At 42.1% G+C, this 19,101-nt stretch overlaps 1 protein-coding gene across 11 annotated transcripts in view; it reads right to left on the bottom strand.

The window, feature by feature from the left end:
* Positions 1-19,101, bottom strand: part of LOC106043489 (uncharacterized) — a 138,793-nt gene that overhangs the window by 107,015 nt on the left and 12,677 nt on the right. For 10 of the 11 annotated variants that reach the window (XM_066978089.1, XM_066978088.1, XM_066978091.1 and 7 more), the window contains one exon: positions 7,480-7,653. The gene's annotated coding sequence lies outside the window, so the exon portion shown is untranslated. Of the gene's footprint in view, positions 1-6,512; positions 6,603-7,479; positions 7,654-19,101 lie in introns of those variants that run through there. The other variant, XM_066978098.1, reaches the window with a different exon arrangement.

Here is a 19,101-nt window from a genome sequence, read left to right as displayed (position 1 = left end):
CTTCAAATACAGCTTTGGACAGCCAGAAAAATCTCGGGAGAGAAGGAAAGAAAAAAAAAAAAGTAAAGAAAAAGGCTGTGAGAAGGAAAGGAAACTCACTACATGTCTAATATGCACATGGGGGATGGGAAAACAAGATGAAATAAAGGCCATGTCAAATGACTCTGCTTTCCCCTCTATTTCGTTTGGAGAGATTAGGTTACTACAGTTCAACAGGACTCAGTTTGCTTATTGCTTTGGGCATTAAGAACTTAATGCAAAAGTAATGAAGTTAAACCTGTGGCATAGATAATGGTCATTAGCAGCCTTCTTTCCCTGTCATAAACCTGACCCTTGTTAACTCCCATTTTATCTTTCCATGCAGATGATTTTGAGTGGGGTAGGAAGTATTCTGTGTTCTGTCCAATTTGGGAAAAAAAGTCAGCTAGTGAGTATGCACTGCTATTTTCCAAACTGAAACACCTTACCCCCAATTTACAGTTCAGGTTGCCTTTAGGAGCTAAAGGGAAACAAATGCAGGGAGGAAAGAGAAGAACTGGATCTCTTGACAGAAAAAACTAACTTTCAGTAGGGACAAGAGCTCCAGTTCAGTTGGGGTTGAAATTTCCTAAGAGGAGGATGTAAAGGAAGAGGTTAGGATTAAATATATATATATAAAAAAATAGCAAGAAACAAAGCATATTTACTGCTTAACCCCCTTCATTTCTGTCCTCCACCTCACAGATAACAGAGCTCTTTTCCCACTCATTAATTAGGCTCTTTTAGAGTTTATTGACCAAGGGCAAAACTGCTCCTGCAAACAGATCCTTGATAGCTGTTTGTGGTATTTCTGTGCCACTGCTCTGACAGGGAAACATACCATCCAGCTCTATTAAGCAACATCTCCGTTGGATTAGAGATATTTGAACAGACAAATAAAACCAAATACCCTATTCTTAAGCAGTTATCTGAAACTCAGATTTTATTTCACCAAGAATGCAAAAGGAGCACAAAGTAGCCAAAATTAACCCATCTTTCATGACTGTATGGGAAAAATTGTGTCTCAAGATCATCCATGTCTGAAAAGATGTTCTAGCTCATTGGCTTTTTGAAGCAAGATGATAATTACTAACTTCCTGATCCGTCTGCATAAAAAAAAAAAAAGGAACAGCTTGTTGTTGTTGCTTTTCCCCTGGGAATTATATGTTGCCATGGAGAAACATAATTTAAGGTTACAGACTGAGGTGACTCTGCCATTACCTATCTAAAAATGGAGAAGGGATAGCAACTCTGGCCTCAAAGATAAATTAATCAATTTGGATGTTGCATTGACAAGTGGATCCAAACATACAAAAAAGACAGTAATAGAGCCCTCAAGCCAATTGCAAAATTGCACTACCTTCAAAGGAAGGATGATCTGTCCCTCAAAGTGAAAATTCTTCTTTATAATATCAGTCATCACAAGAGTTACACCTATATTTGAGTAACAGGGAGTGGATTAGTCATTGCTTGATGAGCAAACAAAAAATGAAGTTTTGGGTTATAGTCCTAGAGAATTATCTGTTTTCCTGTAAATTCACTAAAAGGGAGGAAAACCACAAACTAAAATCTCAGCTTGGGGTAATTTTGTATTTCGTGCAGAAAAGGGGTCTGTATAGGACATTGCTGAATAGACAGATACACCAGGCAAATTTTAAGGTGTAGATGCCAATATGACTGCTTGAATCATCTCCCAATCTCCTGTTCAGCTTCTCATCTACTTTATTTACACAGACATATGTGATTTTGTTGCCAGCTGGTGATTTGGCAATAAAATGAAATCTGAGCCTAATGTGCCTAGAAGATTTGTTTGGAAAAAAATAAACCCAAGATAAAAAAAAACAAACTAAGTAGTACTTGTTTATAGAAACATTACGGTACCTTTGATCCTTTCTTCTGTTCTGCTTCAATATGCTTGAGTTAAAAGAAAATACGCTGTAAATTTCAGAGAGCAGCATGGGGGCTCCTATGTTTGTGTTGCAAAGACAGACTGAAGCCTTTAATCAAGACAAACTCCTGTAGGGCAAATTTCCCAATCCGGCATTAGTGTGGTGGTGTTGCTAGGTGGATCCCCATCCAACCAATCCACAGTTCCTGTAACTTGTCTGACCCATTTCTGCGGCAGGGCAGCCCTGTAAAACCATTTGGGCACAGGAGAAGGGGGGGAGACGAGAAGGTGAAACACAGCTGGTAGCAATAGGAATGAAGACATGAACTAATAAATACATAAGAACACTGAAAAATAATGCAGGACGCTCCTTAAGTAGGGCTGAGACAAACTAGACGTACATAAAGGCATCACTAAAGCAGAGATATAAATATTATGGTAACTATAGCATCCATATGAAGAATGTTTCACATACCCAGGACCCTGAATAAAAACACTTACAGTAAGTCCCTTGACCTTTTCTATAAATACACGTCAGACAAACACGTACATGCTTCTCTTTAAAATCTGATATTTATTATATCTCACATCAAAGCCTAACTGCACATGGACAGATTCTCATAGAGTCTGAGCATGCAATAAGCACAGAGCAGGGGGGAAAGGCATTAAAGTTGCCTGTCTCATACAAGTTCCAGTCAGGTAATGATACCTAAAAGTAGCGGATACTTTTGTATATGAAATTGCTAGCATAATTACATTTAAAAATCAGACATGCAAATGCATCCCTAAGGTCTTTGAGGACACCTCCTTCAAAACCAAGAATTTTCCATTAGGAGTCAAAGTTAATCTGCTTATAGGAGAAACAACGTATTTTCAAATGCTTGTCCAAAGTACGTAACGTACATAGTATTGTGCCATGCTACCTAACTGATGTGTGTTGGGAAATACAATACAGTATTGAAAGAAGAATACATTGAAAAATTACAGAGTATTCCCTTCTAAAAACCCTGTTTTTAAGCAGTGTAATATACTCCTTTCGGACCAAAATCTTGCCTTTTTTTTTTTTTTTTTTAAAGAATAGCTATGAATATATTCAGTCAATTCTGAATTCTTTGTGATGAGATAAATACTTGCAATTAAAAACTCTCAACAACAAACCAGAAGAAACTCCAGAATGGCCAAGGGAAAGCATCATCTGCCTCTTCAACAATCCAGTCCTGTGCATCACTGACATAAAGTAAACTCATTTTTAAAACAGAACTCAGAAATCATTACCAGGCCCCTGAGTTATGAAAAATAAGCAGTTGTACTCCAACGCAGTACCCAGTATACCCAAGAGCCATGAAAGAAAGTTATACTATGGCAGCTACTGCGGCAGGAAAAGGTTTAATTTAGCCTCCTCCTCACACTGCCACGCTGGAGATGGAGGGGAGGCTTTGGCAGCACATGTCAGGAAGTCCCACGTTGGCCACCTTATGTGGCTATGGGGACATTTCTTAAGTCTTTTCCATGGTTCCATGCTTCCACTAGGCTAAGCCTTTGAATGCAGATGGTCCCCCGTGGCCTGATTTACTTTCTCTTAGTTAAGGGACCACAGTGTGAAAGTGGCTGATTGCTGCCAGTGTAGAGGGAGCAGGGATTTGGGCCTTCTCCAGCTTTCTAACGACAAGTGGAAGCCATATGCAATTTCCTACAGCCATCCAGAGAGAGCAGGAGCTGAAAGATAACTTCCCCAACCATGTGGAGGAGTTTAAAGCCTGCTGAGAACTTCCTTCAGCCAAATGTTAAGGCTCTCTGTGCTGCAGTGATTTCTGCAGCCCTCTATATCTTTGAAACACGAGCAAGTTATTGTTGGCATACAAAGAAGCTGGCAAAGGATCATGCAGTGATTCAGCATATTAAGAAGCTAGATAGCATAATGAATCATTGTGCAAAAGGGTTGCGCAACATGGACTGAAACAGTCCATATAAAAGCACCGTTGTATTGGAATGGAAATGGCTTCTTCATGGAAGATATCCATCTGCCAAAAAAAATGTTGTATAACTAATGTTTTATGAGCAGAAGATCCAGAGGCAGATAGAGGCACTGATGCTAGGACCTCGCCTACTGTGACACAGACATTAACATATGAGAAGATACTTCGCTTTGCCAGGATGATTTGTTTACAATTGTAACATCTGGTACAGAAGGTTTTGAAAGAGATTCATGAAATGGAAAGAGGAGAAAAGAGGTCCTGCATCTGATTTAAACTGCACTGTGAATTGGAGAAAATCCACTGGAGTCAATGGAGATAACCTGGCACGAAATCATTCTCAATGCAAGGAGAATCAGAGCCAAAGAGTGTCAATGTACAGAGCCTTACTGCATTTTCTTGTCCAACCCACAGCAAAGTCTGCCATTGCTCAGTCTCCCTCAGCCATTTCCAACATACAATTGCCTTACAGCATTGCCCAGCAGCCCCCAGTCCCATTAATTCCTCCCCTAGTGCTCTGACATGGTCAGACTACCAGAGACCATTTCTTGGTCCTTACATACCTGGTGGATGCCAACATTACTTCCCATGACGGACTATACCTTTTGTCTGTTACCCCCTCTCCATCTGCCTTGGGAATGGCTCTCCAGTCTGCTAACTGGTTCTACGTGCTGAGCTTGTCTCCATCAGAAGAGCACCCTCACACCCTTCTTACCATCCTTTCCTCCTCGCAGGCAAAGAGAGAGCATCTTTCCTAGATGAATTCGTAGATAAAAGGCTCCAAAAAACTCTCTTGAAGATTTAAAAAAAAAAACAAACACCTCTTCTATTTCAGAGTTTTTCAGCCTGCATTAAGCTTATGGACTACTAAGAAATAAAGCAAATGTGACTAAGAAAAGCAAGTTCATGAATCCTATAATTTCGGTTGTTCGTTTGAGTGCGATTTCTAGAGCAACACTGCCTCTAGAAAAGACGTAGCAGGTCACACACTACTAAATATTGAAAGTCACTGGTCTTTTTTTGTAGCAGCTTGTGAGCTGACATTGCACAACCACCAAAAAGCTCACTACTGTCCCGACGCCCGGGCCTGCCCACGCCAGCGGCTGAGCACCATGCGGCCTGAGACCATCAATTCACTGCTGCAAAGCCAGCAGGCTGTCATCGGTTGGTAACAGAGACTGACCTCAGCGAGGCTTGCCACGATAAGCCAAAGAGAAAAAGCTCTGCAAACCATTACTTGCATCTCTCTGCATCGTTCAGGCACGCAATCTCCATCCCCTACTCCTTTTAATTTAGATAATTGCTTTCAATGTCCTGTTTAACTTCTGTTCTCCCTGCCTGGGTTCCCTCTTTGCTTCAGCTTCCTCCTCACTGGCCCCCTGCTTGCTTGCCCAACGAGATGTTTTGTCACCGTTTTTCATGCTTTATTTTCCTTTTACATCTGTTGACTGGCTCAGATGCTCCTGATTCTATTTAATAAAGAAGGGAGACACAGGCAGGCAGGCAGGCAGGCAGGGCACATTGTTAGCAGTAATGTGAATAGATCAAACTTTCACCCTACACACCTCAAATTATGGGAACCCAAAAGTAAGGCAGTAGTTAAGAGCCTCAGCCACTTATATTGGCAAACTCGTCTTTCATAAGTATGCAATTTAGATTTAATAATATGCTTAATGAACAGTAATTAAAAACAAATTGCAATTAAAACACTATTTAATGAGGTTTAACAGTGATGTGATAGATATGTATCTATCACTGAGTTCAACTTCAATAAATATTTTCTTAATAACAAACTGGCATTTAATTAGCATGGGAAAAATGTTGCTGTTAAATCTAAATTAAATTAAAATATACTTAGGGCGCTTACCCACTTAATAGTATGTGTTAATGAAAAATATTTAAAAGGCTTTTTCTTTTTTTCTGTTCTTTTTTTTTTTAAAGGGTAATGTTTACAAGAATTAAATGAAAACAACTTAATTGATTGCAGAATATGAAGACACAATCCAGTCCTAGACACGAACACTTTGACTTAAAAGCCCACAATATCTACACCATGACACATGTGAATGAACAAACAACCTGGCTAGAATTTGGAGTTTAAGATTTAATAAATGTAACAGTTTACAAAGTCAGACTCTAAATTCCCACAGCACCTTTCCCACTAACTTATCGATGTCATTTTATGATCCTATTATCATAAATATATGAGCACCTGCCAAAAATTTAAAAATAGAAATAATCTGTTTTCTTTCTTCCTGCAGATATAAAGTTTGAATATTTAATAGGTTTTTGTTTGTTTAGTCAGAGAGGGCAGGAGATGTTTAGTATTTGCAGCTTAGCATATGTGAACTATTTTGTTTGAAACTGAGGTTTGTGAACCCTTTATTCTCATAAAAGGTATTTCAGTAGCTTAAGCCCTGATCCTATCTGTCTCTTACACTCCCAAGACTCCTTATAGTGGCTGATACTTTAATTGCTCCAGTACTCATTATGACTTGGACTAAATTCAAAGAAAGCATTTCATAGTGAAAAATAACTTTTAGGAGAAAACAACATTTTTGCAGAAAACATGAATCCTCAAAACATTTAGCATTTCTGATGATATGGTTGTAACTAAGAAGGGTTTAACTTACCTTTGACAGAACTGGTGTAAACACTAAATAACATCTGGACTATTTTATGATTCATTTTTTCCACCTTTCTTTACTATTTCAGGACAGAAGCTATGAAAAAAATGAAAGCAAAACATTGTCCTCACAGATGCAACCAGGACTTCTTCTTCTGTGTCTACACAGCACCTACCACAAGGGGTCTGGTTCACAAGAAGGACACAACAGTAACACAGATTTACAATATGAATGTAAACAGTTCCCTGAGGGGGGAAAATAAATAAATAAATTAATTAAATTAAATAAAAAAACTTTTCTATGTTTCACTCTGCAGAAACTTTGGACTTAATGACATTGCTATATAGCAACATATGTCATACATACAGTGTTCAGGTAAGGTCAATTTTTTTGCCTTTTTTTCAAATCATTTCTGACAGTATGTAACGTATCTGTTTGCAGAGACAGAAACAAGTTTATAAGAAAAAGTGGCATAACATTGAATGTAATTTAAACAGAGAAGGAAAAAACATTGGGAAAATATTTGCCATGAGTTCACTATGGCTTCCTATTCTTCTTTGCGAATACAAAAGACTTACGGGAATTAGATAGTAAAGATACAATTTTAGCCCTTAATTCTGTTCCTCTTGAAGACAACATCAAGAACAGGAGATGATAATCATAAAACCTGGTCTCTCTGGATAGCTTCCCACTTAATCCCACCAGCAGCTGCTTGGCTTGAACCTCTTCTTTCTCCATACGTAGCACAAATAGACTAGAACGAGGACTACTGGTTTTAAATTTCAATTATTTTCTGTTGTATTTAAAGTGCCAATCTTGGTTTAAAGTGATTGGTACAACGCTGCATAGTATTATATAAAGCAAAAGCACCAGCCACAGAAAATAGGTAACAGATAAGCAATGTGAGAACAAGTTACTGAATATGGCATATAACATCATGCCACACATAAACAGAGAGAAACAGTGTACATACCCAGCCAATTCACGATTGATCCTGAAAGCCCAGATAGATTAGTTGCAGAATGTGAAGGATGTTTTCCTGGCATGTTCAAGCTTCAGATATGATGTGGATAACACTTAGCATTAAATAATGCTCCTATGACTCCAGTTTTCGAGCATTTCACAATCCAGTGCTAAATGTGACATCCTGGAGGAAACAAATGACTTGATTAAGGACTTATTAACATTGAAACAGAACTGACTTCATGAATTATGACAGGTCCTACTGTACATGTCACACTGCATCAAAGCTGAAAGCAAAGACACTGCCCTTAGTTCAGAAAAGCACAATTATTTAGTCAGGGAAATACCCACTCCGTAGTGGCAGGCACAGGGAGCACCTGGTTCCAACGGGCAGAACAGAAATCCAGATTTTTCAGCCCGGTGCCTCCTTCTGCACAGCGATCTACTGTTGTAGATCTTATTGTGCCACTGCTTGGATGGAACAAAAACTATTTAACTTGCATAATATCTACCCATTCTACAAAATTAATAGTTAAACTGATTTTTCCCCTTCAAAGAACAACTTCCTCCAGTCCCACCATTTAAACTATTTTTTTCATAGAAGGATCCAACAGGGAGCTTGGAAAGATTATTTATGATATAGATTACTGGATAATGGTGAAAATCCCCTGTGCCTGCACTGGTTTTCACACCAAGACCCCAGCTACGATACAACCCATAGTTCAGCCTGCCACCTTGTCCACAGAGTACCCAGTCATCTCATGAAAGCCTCCAGTTACAAACTGTGGAGATTCCCTCTGAAATGTCCCAGGGAAACCCATGAGATTTTGGCTATGTTGGTACCCACTGCAGTTACTACGGTGGCTCAGATGCAGCTGGAAGTCAATCAGCTTTGTCTTCCTAATCACTGGGAGGCTTTCAAAAACTCCCCTTAAGATGCAAGAAAATAAAAAGGAAATTAGAGAATCAGAAGCTTTGAATAATAATTTATGTTTAGGGTTAGCTAGACTGCCCCAAGCTTACCAGCTAGTCTCAGCTGAGAGAGCTTAACCAAAGGAAGGGCAAAGTGCTATTGCTGGTGCCACCCAGGATCTAAACAGTCAGGAACTTCCCTTCTCCTTCGAGTATTTTCCACCACAAATGGCAGAGAGGTGCTGATTAAAGAAAGATGGTGCTTTAACACTCTCTGCCCATGGCTAGCAGTCTGGCATCTCTGGTGATGCTCAGCTCTGGCTGAGACAAACAGGAGACTCATGCCAAGTTGTTTTGCAGTCAGTGGCCTGTTGCCAGAGTGTCATTTTTCACAGAAAGGACACAATACCGAGCAATCTGGCTGAGAATGAATAAAAATGTCATCTGTGCTCGCTCCTCTTTAAGGGCTTGTGTAGTATTGTTCTGCTCACCTGCGATACGATTCCCGTTGATCCAGCAGACACAGCACCAGAGGCTTCTCGGGGACCTATCGGTCATTCCTTCAAACTCAGCAAGGAACTCACATCAAACTCTTACAACAGAGATGAAAAAGTTTGTTGTTTTTTTTCTTTTCCTTTTTTTTTTTTTCATGAGCTGCGGTTAGTTTATTTTTTGAGTACTAGAAATTTTGAGTACTAGACATCTCACCCAGCAAAAGAGCACAAGAATTAGCCTAGAACAGAAATATACTTAGCAAAAATAGCAAACCATCAGATTTGCACATTGCTGGAGATACTACAGGAAAGATGATTGAGAAAAGGCTGCAAAGCCCAGAAAGCACTGACAAGATTTATCTGCCATCTGCAAAAGAGAAAGGAGCAAACAGAAATAAATACAAGCGGGAGGAGAAGGAATCAGCAGTGGCTTATTATCATGTAAGATCTTTCACAGGCCAAAATCCAAAGACTTTAACAATATGGAGACCCAGTCTTTGAAAGAGTAGATGAAATTTTTGTCCTCAGTACCTGGGCCTGAATATGCAGAGTAAGAGACTCATCCGGGGTCCGAAGCCAGGAAAAGCATACAAAAGGTACGCAAGGAGCATAAGAATCACAACTGTTTTTTAAGGGTCTACTCCCAGGTATAACATTAGGATTGTGTTTAAGATGCTAAGCAATTACTGAGAGTTGTTCAGTGTCCTCATCTCCTAAGGATGAGCAATAGATGCTGGTGGTATTGACTAAAATGCAGAAAATCCCAGACAAAAGCTCTATATTAGCCAGTACTAATGGGAAAGGGCGGTAAAGAGCTGGGGAAAGAGAAAATCTCCCTTTGCCATCTGAGAGCACTCCTGCCAACAGCTGCTGATAGGATCTGATTTTAAACACAACCCTCAAGACTAGATTTTCATGCTTGGAGAGAGATGAGGAACAGCTTACGACAAGTCTCCATGAACCATCGTAATGAAGAAACTGAATATCAGATAGCGCAAACCACAAGCCGGCAACAAACAGAGAAGGGAGCACGCATCCCTCAGCTACTGCTGCACACAGAACAGAGGCACTGGGTATTTGAAATTAGGATCTTTTTTCTGATTTCCCATAAGAGGGTTCTGCATCCTCACTGGCGACTCAAACACACTCTGATGGACAACTCCAAGATGTGTTTTGGGGTGAGGTGGGGAGGGGCAGTGGGAGGGTGGGGAATAATAATAAAATCAGTGAATTCCATAGAATTCTGTATTTTGAAAGCTAAAGAGTAAGAACAAACAACACTGGAAGATGTCTTGCCTTTTTTTGTCCCACACCTAAAGCCAGGATCTCCTCTCCAATATGGTTTTAAGCCCTGAACACGTTTTTTAAAAATTTCCAGTAGAGATTCCCCTACGTGCCTTATCCATCAGCATCAGAAGCCATGTAAATGGGAGCTGCAGGAAGATAGCCCCAGCCATAACTATTCAGCACCAGCTTTCTCCCTGATCTGAAGATTCACTTAGCTCCAACCTGTAGCAGAAGGCCAAGGCTTCGTGCAGCCTGGTCTGCCATCCCGCTGCCACAACCAGGCACAGCACTGTGCTGCTGCCTCCTACCCAGGGAAGGGGTAGGACTGCCAACACAGCAGCAGACTGGATTCGGCATTTAAGGTGTACTGCACAAAACATACATGTATACACGTGACACATCGTTTAAAAAGGGGCTGCAGAAAGTGGTTACCGTAAAGTTCCCATTGCAAAGCACTAAAAACTTACATTTGCTTATTAAATTTCAGTTGGGGCCCCAGGCAAATGAACAGAACACCGGTCTAGCTAGTGCGTTTTGCGTTGCTTACTGCTACTGACGTACGGCCATAACTTACACAGAGGAATTGGAAAGCCTAGGACTTTAATCTTGGCTAACCACCCCTTCCACCCCTGCCATTCAGGGTAAAACCAGCAACTAACATCACCACATTTCAGTTTCTTTTTTTTTTAAAAAAGAGAAAACAAAACAAACAACAACAACAAAAAAAAAACACAAACAAAGCATTACGGGAATGGGGAACAAAAGAAGAATTGCACGTTCCCTGCTAAGAGCCCCCAGTGCAAAGACCAGCTGAGACAATGGCAGGATTCTCATTGATTTTGTAGGCATTTAATAATAACCCACTGAATCCAGGCGGAAAGTTGATGCTGTCAGGGGCCCGCTGGGAAGTCATGCTCCTCTCGCTTGCCGGTGCTTTCACATCTCTCCTCATGTGGCATGCCATTCTGTGCCATGCCATCCCTGCTGTACTGACGCTGTGGCAGCCCCAGGAGGTTCCCTGGAAGCCCAAAGCTTGAAAGTATGATTTACTCATGCACACAAGGAGCTGCATGCTGCATTAGGGCTCTGCAAATAAGGCGAATGCTGCAAAATATGTTGAGATTACAAAACTTGTCGCAGTTGTAGTCGCTGCAATATTTTGCAAAAGTCCCACTGGCAATAATTTCAGATGGTCTGGTCTTTAAAGCTCAGACCCTCTCTCACGGGGTGTTGCTACAAGTCTCGGTGCAGCAAAGAAGGATGAATTCCCTAAAAGTGTAATAAATAGCTGATTCCCCGTAAGCTAGGGTTCAGGAGCTCAAGGAATTGCCAACACCCAGTGCTCAAAACCTGTTAGTCAGGCCTCAAAAAGGCTTAAAATTGGCTTGAAAGTCATGAAATAATACTGAGTGTAGGGTACTTATTTGTCTTTGGATTTTGGAGCCCAGGCCATAACAACCACATCACATTTCAAGTTCTCATCCACCACACTACAAAGGCTAGACACGTGTGGGTTTGCATCTGTATAAGGACAAAATGTGCTGGGTTTGATTTTTTATTTATATTGAGAGTCCAAAGAAAGAGCGAAGTTACAAGAGTTCAGGCTTTAAAAGAACCCCAAAGCATTACCTGAAAGCTTCACAACAGCATTACCAGGCAAGACCACAAAGCCACCTCTGGGCTCTCCCTTCAAGGCCACCAGACCCCCCCACAGCTGGGGGTCTGCTCCCCCTGACACAGCACCATGCAAAAGGGGTTAAACACTGGCAGGGAAAGACAAACAAGCTTGCAAAATACGTAGCAAATGAACAGGCTAACCCCACATAGCTGTTGTTGCAACCCTCAGAATGGTACTGACCGATCGATGTATTAGCAATTCTCCAGCATTTGCTAAATCCAAAGCATTTGCTAAATCCAAGTCCAGTCCAAAGCAGAAGTAGCAGCACACCTCAACTAAACATCGGCAGCAGCACGTGCTGGAATCAAACAGTGAAAGAGAGACGAGCTGAAGCATACACTTAACTGTGCAAGCATGGGATTCGATGTTTTGCTGGGCTGCGACCAGATGAATTCCACAGCTAGTTTATTGTTATCATTACTACCAGACAGAGAACAGCCTATGTCAAAGCTGGCTAACCTGTTTCAAAATAAATTTTTCATCCAGTTTATTCAAAATATCCTGGCATTTACAGATACCAAGTTAATGACTCAAGAGAGCAGGGTCAGCAACTACCCGATTTGTTCTGACAAAGCTGACCAGGTCTAGCTACTGCGTTGCACCCCAGGCATGTTTTCGACAATTTGGAGTACTTGAAGAAAATGGCGCTGAACACTAAATGACAGAACACAACGTACAATGAGTAATCACCAGTAGGAGTATTTGGATATGCAGAGCAGCAGAATCGGAACAGTTTACGCACTCCTACCTTGTTTGCTTTTTAAACACACCGCTCCTGCTGTAAAGAGATGGCTTAGAACAAACATTGGAATTTGCAATGCCCTTTTTTTAGAATTTAAATTACTGATACTGGAAAATATTAAGAAAGACAAATGGGAGGCTCTCCTTTAGAGAGGTTTATTCTCCGCTTTTCTTAAACTGATGGGTACTTCAGATGTTCAGGAACTGTGACTGTAATACATCCGTATTTTTATGTAATTAGGTTTTTCTGAAATGAGATTACAACATGGCATGCGGTGCCTTTCAAACCAAACACCTGTAGGCAGAATTAGAAGCTCCACAGCTTCCACCACTCAAGTTCCCAGGCACTGGGGAGGTGGTGGGGAATTGTTCAAGCTCAGACTCAAGGAAAACTCTGGCAACCTCATCAGCAGCGTTATCAAGGCGTCTCCAGATCTGAATGGCTTTCCTGTCTGCATGTTTTTATGTGTATGTATATGTATTTATTTATTCATTTTATTTTAAGGCTGGTTCCAACAGGAAAAAAGTAATAGAACAGTGAGAATTTCCTGTGACAGTATAACCAGAAAAAAAGGAAAAAAAAAAGCCCATAAAATAAAATAAACCTAGACAAAGCCTTATGTGAAACTGAAATAAAGCTGAGATGCCCCAGGTGCAAAATGGGTCAACTGTCCCTCTTACAGCTCAGGGCTGGAAACGTGCCCAGCTTTTGTAAAAGGTCCCAAAGCCACGGTGGAAGGCTCAAGATGTTGACTGCCCTTGGGCTACACACTTGGCTGCAGCAGAGGCAGTGACCTTTGTTCCTGACACAGGGCTGCTTTATTTTATTTTATTTTTTGGTTTTCACCAGAGTTCTTCCTTCTCAGAAGAAGAAAAAAAAAAAGTTCTCGGCAGTCCGGGTTTGCAGCCTGACTTTTTGGCATCTGATTTATTTTTTTTTCATTGGCAAAACTCCTTTTAGAAAAAAAAAAAAATAAGCCCATTGTTCATACTGGCTTCATATGGCTGGCAGCTTCAGGAGGCTGTGGGCTGAAGAACTGCTGCAGAGCCTGCTGCAAAGCCCCATCAGCTCGCATTTGATCCTGCCCCACACAGAGCAAGACTGGAGAGAGGGCAGCCAGGTAGAACTGGAGGTTCCTCCAGCGAACACCCCAGCAGGAATAAAAAGTGGAATCGGCTGTGGGTGGTGCTCTGTTTCTTCTAGTAACTGGGCTCCAGCTAGCAAATGGTGCAAGCCCCCAGACTATCTACCATCTGGCAATGATTTCTGACCACCACCGGGGTGGACAGGAGACACAGAAGTGGAACTACAGGCATCCCCTTTTTAATCCTTTTGCCATCATTTGAATGGACAATGAAGCAATGAAGGGGCCCTGTGCAAGTGGCACAGAATAGGGAGGAGAATCCATTCCTCCACATTTTTCCAGAAGCACATAAAAGCTGTCAGCTTTCTGCAGGATCAGTGCTCGTTCGGTGTCACAAGGGTAATGACAGAACAGTGACAAGAAACACATGGTGCTATCTGCTGCTTTTTCTGAAATTTATTTTTAAAAATTTGTATTACTACGGTGCCTGTAGATTCCCTTTGTGGGACAGCATCCCACAGCGACAGACACCATGCAAAGCCAGAACAAGCAGATGGTTCTCAAACCAGGCAGTCTCCAAGCCAAAAAACGACAGATGATGTTACAGACAAGGGGAGTCCATGGAAACCACCAAAGTTAGCATAGACATCACAGCTCTCAGCACAACAGCACCACTGCTGTAAAGGTTTTACAGGCATCTGAGAAAAGGAATTTGTAAAGAAAAACTGGAAAGAGGATAATGAAGCTGTCCTAACAACACGGGGAAACACGTGAGGGTGCTTTGAGGGTTTAAAAACTGGGCAATAGAAAGTGGCACAGTGAACTGATCAGAGGCCGTAACTGACATCTTAACCACAAAAGGGAAATATGATATTGGGTGGAGAAAGGCCATGAAAGATGCTGGGAGTGAAGACAAGCAGATTATGCTCGATGTGATCAATAGCAAAGACTTGCAGGAGAGCTGCAGAGCAGGGTGGCAGGATGATCTGTGCAGCATAAAGCACACGTGTGAGCAGGGGGAGATTGGATTTGTCAAGGCCAGAATTTGCCATGCCGTAACAGGAATTGAGGTGCAGGGTAATGACAGCGTGAACAAGCGTGCAAGCCACGAGGGGGACAAAAGTGGCAGTATTTTAGAGAGGTTATGCAGAAACGAGTGGCGAGAGTTAGACACAGCCTGGAGGCATGAACCAAATGTCTGAGCCAGAGGTAATGCCCATGGCTCTGAGTGACAGGCAGGATTGTGCTGTTGTCCATGGTGTTTAAGAAAGAGCAAGCCTATGGGAAGTGATTAAGAGCCCTGGTTTAGCTGTGGTGAGGATAAGCTGACAGCCAGTCACCTGCAAAGGGCCACCGGGGAGATGGTCCCACAACTGACATGGGAGACACCCGGTGCAAGCAAGGAGGTCTCTGCAGTGACAACATGGGGTCAGAAGCTGAATTTGTTTTTGCAGAGAAAGTAAATGAGATATAACAGAGCAAAATAAGGGACAGCGCCTTAAAGTGAGTCTTTTTGAACCTCAGAGGAGAGCTGAGAAATGCTGAGTGAGTGCTTGCTCCTACCTCTGCTTTCTTTAAATGCTGCTCAATTGCTCCCACCTGAGAGGGCTCATCAGCAGTGTTCCTAAAAACACATCCCAGAAATTAGCCATATTCTCCCCAGCCTTCATGCTTCCCCTTTCAGCTGAAATTAACCGATGGAAAACAGGACAACCTTTCCAGCAAACAATTTTATAGTACAAGCCTTGTTGCTCCTCCTTCTCTTATAATGAGAGTGTTTTTGTTTAAATGGGAAAAAAAAATGAATACATTCCACTACACACACCCTTCTCCTCACCCACAAAAACTACTAAAACATGAGCTTGCTACTCGAGAACTCTTTTATGTCAGAAGCCACGTTAAAACATCGGCAGGGCAAAGCGCCTGAACCAGTGCCCGCTCGCAGCCATCACCCCAAACTTCTGCCTCTCCCCGTTCCGAAATCCTGCCTCACACCCTCAGAAGGGCCCCTCATGAAGAAACCAAAGCTCAGCTTTACATAAATGACAAAACACAGCACTTGCACGATCCTTCACCCACAATCTACCTGCTCCTTTAGCCAGCTGCAGAAGTCCCGCTGACGTGCGAGGTGCCATGATAGGGCTGGCACGGAAGGCCGATACTGCATGTTCCAGACCAGACGGGTTATCCTACGTACAATTACCAGCTACCTGCTGCACAATGCTCCTGGCTCTCACAATGCTTTGGCAGCAGTCGCTGTGTCCAGGTCCACTTCAAAGCTACCTCTGTGCTTTCAGAATCGTGTAAGTGCTCTAATTACTACGTGTTTCCACTATGTTTTTAATCACCATCATTAAGGGATTGAGCATAACCCACTGAGGTACAGAAGTGTAAACACGAGCGATAATTATTCCAACCTCTTCACTGGTTTCAGGTAATGATCACAGTACACATTTAAAGCTCTAGCATGGTTTATGATGGTCTGTTTTCAAATAGCATTATCCTGCATGTTTCTGGTTAAGGCCAACTAAAGGTTAAGGTCTGTCAGGGGGAATAAGCATGTTTAAAAATTATTTTAAAGGCTTTCAGTTATTTAAAGTCAATGTCCATGACCTGTTAAGAATCAGCCAAGATGAAGACATCTGCCTTGTGCTATTCCCAAGTAAACAGATAGGCTGCAGAACCATAAGACTACTTAAAGTTGGAATTTCAGCTTAATTTATGGTAGTTGTGCAACTGGCACTGCTCAGCATAGAGATGGACGCAGTAGTTTTAACCAAGCTAACAGGGGTTCTAGAAGCATTCTAAACACAGCACCCCAGCACTCACAGATGTGCTAATATTTGCCCTAGTTTTCAAGAAATAAGTGGGAGAGGAAGGGAGAGCTTGTCATTTTTTTTTCCATATAATTTTGTATTTACTGGTCACTGTTCTGGCCACGCAGCCAACACTGTTCATGCAGACAAATAATATATGCTCCAAGCACCCCTAGCTCGTCTGCGTGCCCGACTGTGGTCACAGCAGGGCATGCAGTCACTCAGCACATGTGCACGAGACCTCTCATTCTGGGACCGTCCCAAATTTAACCATTTCAAATCTGACTCATCTACCATGTAACAGGAGCCTACGGTTTGCCAAATCCTTAAAATAAGCCTGGGGACTTAAACATACAAAAGGGCTACCAAACATCTGCTGATGTCCATAAACAACACTTAATGCCCAGCAAGTATGTAATTTAAGTTTGTTTAGTTGTTCTTCCTTGAAAGTTAAAGTAACATAAAAAACCTCCCATTTGCAATGGACGGAAACCATGAACGTCTGATTTTGTGTGTCTAAGCCTAAGCTGTGATTTTTCCTGAGCAAAATTGTTTGGATTGTTTTCATCAGGAAGTATGTTTTGTTTGGGGTTTCATTCTTTGGTTACTATCTTGTCTGTGTTTTAAAAAATAATCTTCCCTTATTTTTCAGTAAAATACCAGCAATGGAAATTTTTGGTTGACACAATTTAAAACCCTCATGGCTTTTTTATTTTTCTTGGTAAAATATAAAGGAGCTAGCTGGCCACTGGAAAGTGCAAAATAAATATAACATTTGCAAAGTATCTTCTGAAAACTTGTTGGTGTCTTTCCACCAGGCCTACTCCAGTCCATCCTTGGCTCTGATGAGGGAGTTCTTAGGTGACCCTGTGACATGATTTTTCTGCACCACCATTCTCTGTTTGCAGAGATAACAGGAATTGTAGTCTCCAAATAAGTGATTTCTCATCAGAAAAATGACAGCTCATTAGATTGAAGGTTACTGCAGAAATATATGGGCTTTGAATAATCACAGCTTTTATGGGAAATATCCCTCCAGGTCAAGATGGAGATTTTAGTGAAAAACAAACAAAAAGAACAGCCAATCATCATCATGATAGTAGCAACAACAATAAAAACTCCCAAACTGGCTATTTCAAGCTATACTAAGGCTTTGTTTTTTTTGCAAGCTATCTGGCGGAAATAACAGGCCAAGCTTTGATCACGACCACGAAGGTGGATTTTCACTGAGAGCGTGCTAACACCACCCACCATTCATGCCCGAGCATCTAATATGTAAATGAAAATCATTAGGCATGTACTCAAAACAGGCTGACACCCACTTTCATGGGTGCAGTCCAAGGCATGTCCCAAACTGCTGCGCAAAGTTGGCAGAAGCACAGAGGGCTCCTATCAGCCCTGCTGCCCATCAGCCATCTGTGCCCACAGGTGGAGATGGGAAGAAAGAAAGGCTCCACCCTGTTCCCAGAGGATGGGTTGAACCTCTTCCCCCAAGTGAAAAGAGCTAAGCCCGGCTCAGTCTTCAATTCACAAGTGTTCATCTATGAAATCGGATTCCCACCCCTCTCCACTAAGAATCTGCCATTTCAACGGAGCGCAAGATGTCAGGATTTTTGCCAACACGAGCACAGCTGTCAAAATCTCATCCTTGGACAGAATCCCAGATAGACACATGTTTTACCCCTGCCAAAATGGTCAAACTTTGCAGAGAAACATTCAGAGAGGAAAAAGGTTCCATATTGTCACTGCAATATCTCGGGACTGCTCACAGCCAGACAACTGGGATGCAGGGTTTTAATAGCTGAGCCATTAAAAGCAACAGGCATCTTGCTATTGACAGCAGTACGAGCAAATTCAGTGCCTTTAGCATAAGATTATCAAAAGCAGCATTACAGGAAAGGAAATAAGCTTGTTTGGATTTGGGAGACAACAAATAAAAGGGAAAATATGCCTGCAATTTTCTATTTCTACACTATGTTTTTGTAAATATCTTCAGCACTTTTGCCTGGCATTTCCGACGAAAGTCTGAGCAGTCTCAGGTTTATGCTGTCCTTGGGCTCATGTTCTTTCAAGCCTAGGAGACCAGGCTGGACCACGTCAGTGCCACAGGGAGGATGAAGACGGCTTCCTCCCTGGGTTGTCTTGGGGGCTAGAGACCGCCACCGCCCCACAGTCCTTCAGGGCACCAACACAGGCAAAATTGTGTGGAGGGGGCTAGCAGGAGGTGCTGAGGCCATTGCCCAGCTCAGCCCCCTTGTGTCTGACACCTGGGGAATGGCTCTGGGAGGTGAGCCCCTAGCCCACAGTTCTGCAGCTTCCCATTCCCCTCTCATGAAAGCATGCCGTCAAGCCTGAATTGAGCAAGATTCCCAACCATCTGAGCAGTCAAGCATCAACCTATTTCTTCTGATCTGAGGTGAGAAAAGGACAAATGATTTGGCTCACGTTACGTACATGGACAGAGCCAAAACTAGCAGAGATCCAGCAACAACTTGATTCCTCCCAAAACAGGGACCACCATCCCCTTTCATTTTCCCAACACCACAAACGATGCATACAGGACCTGAGTGTGCTGCCTGCTGTATTATGGCCCTATTTGCGTGCAAGCAGCAGCAAGCT

This window comes from Anser cygnoides, chromosome 16 (genome assembly GCF_040182565.1).
Source record: "Anser cygnoides isolate HZ-2024a breed goose chromosome 16, Taihu_goose_T2T_genome, whole genome shotgun sequence".
Taxonomy (NCBI): domain Eukaryota; kingdom Metazoa; phylum Chordata; class Aves; order Anseriformes; family Anatidae; genus Anser; species Anser cygnoides.
This window is presented reverse-complemented; position numbering and strand designations above follow the sequence as displayed.